Source organism: Muntiacus reevesi, chromosome 4 (genome assembly GCF_963930625.1).
Source record: "Muntiacus reevesi chromosome 4, mMunRee1.1, whole genome shotgun sequence".
Lineage (NCBI taxonomy): Eukaryota > Metazoa > Chordata > Mammalia > Artiodactyla > Cervidae > Muntiacus > Muntiacus reevesi.
In genome coordinates this window covers 39,513,231-39,521,865 of record NC_089252.1, presented here as the reverse complement: position 1 = coordinate 39,521,865, position 8,635 = coordinate 39,513,231, and positions in this window count along the sequence as shown.

The window sequence follows — 8,635 nt, the reverse complement described above, 5'->3', positions numbered from 1 at the left end:
CTCTGGAAATTCCAGCAAATATGTGCTCGGTAACAGCTGTTCTGTGCCGAGCGCGTTTCCTGCAGTGGAGGGTTTACCCCGCCGCCTGCTTTGCTCCCGAGTCTCGCACCCACTCCCTTCCTTCTGTCCATTTTCTTGGCTGTAATGAACTTGTGAATGATTTCTGAACTTTCACATCAGAACAGGGACTTTTTAAAAACATGTCCTTCGTTAATTTTAAAACTCCAAAATATCCCTTTGCAACACTGTGAGTCATGTTTCACAAATGAGGGAATTCGAGTCACAGAGGGCTGCCAGCCAGTAGCTAGGAATAGACACCAAATGCCTTGGTTCCCATTCCTTTGCCTTATCTTTTATATTGGTTTGCGTCTTCTAAATTGGCTTCAGTATTTCCCTTTAAAAGGGAAAAATATTCTGGGAAAAATATTGATTCAAGCTGTTTTATTATAGTGTTAGTCTCTCAGTCATGTCGACTCTTTGCTACCACGTGGACTGTAGCCCACCAGGCTCCTCTGTCCATGGGATTCTCCCGGCAAGAATACTGGACTGGATAACTGTTCCCTTCTCCAGGGGATCTTACTGAACAGGAATTGAACTCGTGTCTCCCAAATTGCAGGCAAGTTTCTTATCATCTGAGCCACCTTATAATAATATAATAACATTACCTAAATATTGATACACCTAACACTATTATACACATAACACTTTTATAGTTCTTACATAACTAAGACCAAAACATATCACAAACACATAGAAACTTATACATGGATGATATTGATTGATAAGGCATGGGTTCTTTACACCTGGAATGCATGCTATTTTACTGGATTCTATGAGGGCCTTCTCTGACCTTCTGGTCTGAACTGCCTTCCCTAAATACACCTGCCTCCAGTTTCATCACCACATTTACCACCAGGTTATAACCAACATAGGTGGAGAATCCTGCCCTTCTCAACTCATTCGGTTCAACAACCTAAACTGTACCTGTCATGAGAGGAATTCGCTATCTGTTGACAATGAAAATCTCATGGTGCAAATGTTTGGCCTCTCTGAAGGGGCTGTATGTCTGGTTGGATCCAGGCTTACAAGCATGGGTACTGGTGAGAGTGCTTTTCTAATACAAGGAACAGGAAACCTAAGTAAAGTTGATTGAACAGTATTGGGTTATGATCTCACACAAAAAGAATCCCAGAGGTAGAGCAGTTCCAAGATTAGATAATTCAGTTACTCAAGGAGTCCTTAGAAATTTGAGTGTCTTCCATCTTTTCATCTTCCATTTTCAGCTGGGTCTCCGATGATGGTCACAAGATGGCTGCAGCAGTTCCAAGGACCCGATAGAGATGATAAGATTCCGAGGGAGAAAAAGAACTCTTTCAAGGAAGAGCCCCACATGTTCCTCCAGCAGACGTCTTTGTCTCATGGGCATTCCTGCTACAGTAGTTAAAGGACAGGCTCTGGCATCAGAGCTGGTTGAGGGCTTTGTAGCAGTGTGACTGGGCAAATTATCTCTGTGGGCTGCCACTTAAATGGTACCCTCCTCAAAGCTTTACCCTGGAAATGAGATGGGTTACCAAATGCCTGTAAAAATGAAAGGAAATGAAACACCTGTGAAATGCTTTTAAAAGTACTTATTTTATGGTAAGCATCAGCAGGGGGTCTTCCATGGTAGAGCAGCATCTTTGGAGGTGATAATGCGTAGATAGATAATCCGTAGATAGATACACAATCCACGTATATTTCATTGGTGTCCAGCAGTGAGCAAAGACTTAACAAAATAGGTGTCCCTAATTTCTGTTACTTAGGAGCGAAACCAAAACATGAAAAGAGTAATGCTTAAAATATGAAAGTTCAGTTAAGAGAATGTCTAGACTGTTAACACTTTTCCAACAATGATATACAAAGTAAAATGCTTTCAGTTCAACATTCAACTGCTGGTAAGTGTGGCACCGCTCTTCAGCAGTCCGAAAGATTTGTTAATGGCTAGGGTGATTTTGGCTTATCCTTAACCCAAATAATTTTCAAGTGCAAGTGTCAGGATTAATATCTCTCACACCCAGTAATGTGAGTTCATTTCTAAAGCTACCCCACTGCACAATCAACTATTCTTCCCTGAGTTCTTAGGTTAGAATTGTGGGGGCTGTTTGAAAAATCCCTATCCTTCCTTCTACTTTCAAAGTCATGGTTTCTGAACACAGACCCACATGGACATCAGTGATTTCAAATGTTAGTGACCAAATAAAAATAAATAAATAAATAAATAACAACAACAACAAAAAAACACAAATGTTAGTGACCTAACCATGTAAGCATGATTAAAATTGGCTTGATTACATATATGTGGATTTCATTCCAACCCCAAAGAAAGGCAATATTAAAGAATATTCAAACTATACTATACAACTATGCTCATTTCAAATGCCAGCAAGGTAATGCTCAAAATCCTTCAAGCTAGGTTTCAGCAGTAGGTGAACCGAGAACTTCCAAATGTACAAGTTGGATTTAGAAAAGGCAGGGGAACCACAGATCAAATTGCCAACATTCAGTTGGATCATAGAAAAAGCAAGAGAATTCCAGAAAAACACCTATTTCTGCTTCATCAACTATGCTAAAGCCTTTGACAATATAGATGACAACAAACTGTGCAAAATTCTTAAAGAGATGGGAATACCAGACCACCTTACCTGTCTCCTAAGAAACTTACATGCAGGTCAAGAAGCAACAGTTAGAACTAGACATGGAACCATGGATTGGTTCAAAATTGGGAAAGGAGTACATCAAGGCTATATATTGCCACCCTGCTCATTTAATTTATATGCAGAGCACATCATGCAAAACACTGGGCTAGATGAATCACAAGCTGGAATCAAGAATCAGCAACCTTAGATATGCAGATGATACTACCCTTATGGCAGAAAACAAAGAGGAACTAAAGAGCCTCTTGATAAAGGTGAAAGAGGAAAGTGAAAAAGCTAGCTTAAAACTCAACATTCAAAAAACTAAGATCATGGCATCTGGTCCCAGCACTTCATGGCAAATACATGGGGAAAAATTGGAAACAGTGATATATTTTATTTTCTTAGTCTCCAAAATCACTGTGAACAGTGACTGCAGCCATGAAATTAAAAGACACTTGCTCCTTGGAAGAAAAGCTATGACAAACCTAGATAGTATATAAAAAAGCAGAGACATTACCAACAAAGGTCCATGTAGTCAAAGCTATGGTTTTTGCAGTAGTCATGTATGGTTATGAGAGTAGGACCGTAAAGAAAGCTGAGCACCAAAGAATTGATGCTGTTGAACTGTAGTGTTGGGAGAAGACTCTTGAGAGTCTGAGCAACTGAACAATAACATACATGTAATGGATATTATGGCTGCCTGGATAGCGTATATTCCACTATTCTAAGTTAGTACTATTGCCATAAGCCGAGAGAAGTTGGCCCTAACAATAGTGGTCAACCCTTTAAGAATACATGTGTTTTGGGGTGGCAGATGGGGCACTGGGAGTCAGGAGAGCTAGAATAAAGTTGAGAGGAAATGACCAACGGTGAGAATTTTGGCTCTGCCAATCCTATGCTTTCTTCTCCAATTGAAGCATCACAAACAGGAAACATTAGGGACGTGGAATAATGGAAATCATACGCTTTGTCATCAGAGGGACCTGAATTTGCATTCTGACCTCATCACATACTAGATTCTGTGAAGCTGTGGTCCTCAATATCTGAAAGTATAATGGGAACATTAAACCATTCAGTTTATGGAAAATGATGAAGATGACTCCTGGCTTAGGACTTCCGGTACCTAAGAGGGGGTCTGCTCCATCTGTGGGACGCTTTAGTCGAGAGTTCTAAATTGTGAAGATTCCCTAGGTCACAGCCTACTTATTAAGGCAGCCTTGGGCAGATCACTGTGTACTCTGCCTCGAACGTTGCTGACTTGCCTGGCTTTCTAATGTGTAATGTGAAATGCAGGCCCAGTCCTGCTTTAAGGGAAGAAGTGTGACTGAGAGTCAGTTGTTATAAAATCAAAATTCAAAGGAAGGAAAAAAAGGGATAAGGTGACTGTTGGTGAGTAAGACAGAGTTGAAGGAGTTGGGTGGGGGTGGGGGAGTTCTTCAAGCAGGAGATTTGAGAGTGCAAAGAAGAGTCACCAGTCACAGTGGTCCACTGAAGCGCGCAGCTGTTTCATGTTGTTTCACACCTGGGTGAGTGGGGATAAGGACAGTGAATCATCTCTTCACGGTCCTTCCAGATTCTCCTCAAATTAACCAGGGATGTGTGGGACCAAACAGGAATGAAAATCAGAACAGTCAGTAACTTAGCTACATGGACTCCCAGAGTAGACTGTTAAAAAAATAATAATAATAAGCAAAACGTCACCTAAGCCATTAACATATTCAGGTGACTTCCCTAATGTGAGAATGAACCTAGAGGCTTCCATGGCTCAAGTGAAATTTTCTACCCAGAATTTAATCAGTTTGATCAATTAATCAAAGTACTTAAACAACAATGAATATAATGTCCGCCTAACAGCTTGGAGAAATTTTAAGACTGCTCATTGCTGGTATCAGAATGTGGAGCAACAACCTGTCATCCATCATGGCAGCAATGTAAATAAGACCAGCCTCTCCAAAGAGTGATGCGGCAATGTGCACTCAGTTTCTTAATATGCAGATCCTTTACCCTGCAAGTTTATGCCTGTGAATTTATTCTACCTTTCTACTTTGTAGAAAAGTCCACAAAGTTGTATGTACCCCACAGTATTATTGGGCTTCCAAAGGTGGTGCTAGTGGTAAAGAACCTGCCTGCCAATGCAGAAGACATAAGAGATGTAGGTTCTATCCCTGGGTCAGGATGACCCTTGGAGAAGGGCATGGCATCCCACTCCAGTATTCTTCCCTGGAGAATGCCATGAACAAGGGAGCCTGGTGGGCTATGGTCCATAGGGTCGCAAGAGTTGGACAGGACTGAGGTGACTTAGCACAGACGCAGAGTATTATTCATAATATTGAAATCCTGATTGCCTTGTAAATTATCATCAATAGAGAACTGATTAAACAAAATACAGTACAGCCATACAACAGCTACTTATTAAAAATTAATAATAAAGATCAGTATTTATCATAAAAGAAAAACACCCACAATAGAGTTTAATTTAAAAAGTTTTACAGAATGTTATGTATAACATGAGCACATTTTTTGTATGTGTATAGGAAAAAATGCAGAAAGGTACACAACAAAATGCTAAAAAGAGTTCTCTCTGGGTTAGAGAACTTTACACCCTTTATACTGAATTTATTTCAATTGATATGTATTATTTTCATCACACAAAAAAGAAAACTGTTCATTTTGAGAAACAGTCTAAGAAAAAAATAAAAGTTAAAAATGTAATTTGGGGAGACTTCCTGGTGTTCCAGCAGTTACACCTCTGTGCTTCCACTGCAGGAGGCATGGGTTCCATCTTTGGTCAGGGTACTAAGATCCTGCATGACCCAAAAAAAAAAGAGCAATAAGAAAAAAATGTTTTAATGAATAACTTTGTTAATAATTTTATTTTATACTCACTTCTTTTTACTGGATGAAAATCTTCAGAGTTGCTTCCTTTAACTACTACTGATTTTTGTTCAGGTCTTCATTTAGGGCTGGGAAGAGGGAACTGGGCTGTTTCTTAGGCTCTTTGGGGAGTTGTGATTCTAGGCAGATGAATTAGCTCTGGACACCCTCCCACTGCTCCTTCTAGTCAAAGCTATGGTTTTTCCAGTAGTCATGTATGGATGTGAGAGTTGGACTATAAAGAAGGCTGAGTGCCAAAGAACTGATTGTTTTGAACTGTAATGCTGGATAAGACTCTTGAGAGTCCCTTGGACAGCAACGAGATCCAACCAGTCCATCTTAAAGGAATCAGTCCTGAATATTCATTGGAAGGACTGATGTTGAAGCTGAAACTCCAATACTTTGGCCACCTGACTCATTTGAAAAGACCCTGATGCTGGGAAAGATTGAAGGCGGGAGGAGAAGGGAATGACAGAGGATGAGATGGTTGGATGGCATCACTGACTCAATGGACATGAGTTTGAGTAAACTCCAGGAGTTGGTGATAGACTGGGAAGCCTGGCGTGCTGCAGTCCATGGGGTTGGAAAGAGTCAGACACGACTGAGCAACTGAACAGACTGAACGACTGAACTGACTGAGCAAGGGCGGTTGATCCTGGTGCTGGGCCTTCATGGTCCTTCATGGAAGAGGGGTGCTTTTGGCAGGATTTGCAAACTGTGTGCCAACTGTGTGTTAATGCCAAGACAAGAAGGAGTTGTGGTTCCAGGAGGTGGAAGGACAGGAGTGGCTGTGTGGACTCAGAGACAGCCTGATCTCATGAGTCTTGGCATCAGCATTTCAGAGCAGAAGAGACTAGACAAGATCTGGTCCAATCTCTTCACTTAAAAATTAAAAAAAAAAAAAAAAAATTACTGAGATGGCCAAGCTGTTAACAACTTCCCTCTCCTTTAAGAGTAAATTATTAAATGTCACATTCTGTGAAGTGGTGCTCTAGCATATTCTGTAAAACTTAACAAAAAGACCCATTCCGATCATTTGGGGAGTAGCATGGTAATGCTCAGTTTTCTAGCTGCAGCCCCATGTACTTCTTGTGTTTATATAGTCAAAAGTCAAAAGCTGACTAACAACAGATGAGCCCTTTCCTTTTGCATCACTTTTCAACTTTTCAAAGAACTTAAAATAAACTACCATTTTCCATTATTTACTTAAGGGACTTGTTTGGCAGAATTTGTAGCTCTTGGGAACCCCCGTGTCATTCTCATGAAGTACACAATCTGATTCTTACTGATCTGCCAGCATCTAAGGAAGGTGAGTATCACTCTGCATGATGTGTGTCACCCAGAACAGAATAAGACAGCTGAACTGCCCTGTAAGGTTTGTGACTTTCCACAAATATTTGGTGTGTATAGAATCAGGAAACCACTCTTCCCTGAGATAGAGGAAACAATAGAGATGGAGATAAGAGAGAAGGGCTTGGGGAGAGAGAAAGAGAAATGGGAGAGAGTATATCACCCCAAGGATTAATTTCCTCTGAATAAAAGAACTTTCTTTTCTAACCAGCATTTTACCCAGGGCAAACAAAGGCACATTCTGAAAACCTACAGCAATCCTGAACTTTCAAGGGCTTACCAAAATGCCCAGCTGGCATCGTGTAGAAAAGGGCTTGCAATAATTTTCACATGGATTCACTCTTCTGCTAAACTCCAATTCAGAATCTTTATGAGATGCCAGACCTCACAGCACATACAGGACCTCAGTCCTTGCTAGTGAACCTTGCTAGATTCTAGAACCTGAGTTCTAGATTGTATTTGCCCAATGACTGTGCTACAAAGATCAACCTGATGGTAATTACAAGTGCAGATTTCACCGGATACCATCTCTGTTAGCCCACATTGTTTAGTCACTAAGTCTGACTCTTTTGTGACCCCATGGACTGTAGCCTGCCAGGCTCTTCTGTCTATGGGATTTCCCAGGCAAGAATACTGGAGTGGGTTGCCATTTCCTTCTCCAGTCCACTTTGGAGGTTTTCTCAGAATAGCATTTTGAAAGGTATTGAAAAATGAAGTCACCAGAGTTAATGTGGGGATTGCCCGATTGACATTCTTTCAACCAAGTATTTGTTCAGATTGCAACAATAGTAAACTTCCTCTTTTCGTGACTACTTTCTAAATTGGCATAATACTTTGTTAAATGTGTAACCTAGGTGAAAAAAGTTCTAAGAGGGACAGACTTTGTTATTCACTGAACCAGTCCTCAATCCATTCAGTGTTTGCCAAGTTCCTTTCATGAGTCAGGGAAGAGACCGCAGGTGCTGACAATGTCAGACTAAGGTCACAGTCCTGCCTTCAGGGAGCTCACATTCCAACTACTAGCACAGGCCTGGGTTCTTAGGTGGATATGTCCACGGAAGAGAATGGAATGTACAATCTCAGACTCTCGTATTATTAATACATGGCCAATTCTCTTTGAAATCTATTGTTCTTTTGCTGTGACGTAATTTTGCAACTTGTCCTACTGTTTTGGGAATAATATACATGCAAAATAACAAACATTATTGAGTACTTGTTATAACCAGGTGGTAAGGACATCATGGTGGGCAGACTTATAGGATGAGACTCAAGTATCCACCTTCCTTGTATTCATGGCCTTAAATAATCTCCTCCTCTAAGTGTAGACTTGCCCTAACCAATTGACTATGACAATGGTGATGGATGTCACATCTATAACTAGGTTAGGGAAGACTATGACTTCTTCCTCTGTTGTATTATTGGCTTCCATGCTTTGGTGATGCAAACTGCCATACTGCAGAGGCCCACCTGACAAGAACCTGAGGGTGGCTTCCAGCCAACTGCCATCTTGGAACTGAGGCCCTCAGTTTCCCAGTCCATGAGGAACTTAATGCTGCCAACAACCCTGTGGACCTGGGAGCAGATCCTTCCCCAGTCAAGCCCTCAGGCAAGGTTCCAACTTGGGCAGCATCTTCACTTCAGCTTGTAAAAGACTGAGAAAGAGGGCCCTGGCCGACTGTGCCCAGATTCCTGACTTATAGAAACTGTGACATAATATATGCAACTTGTTATAAGCA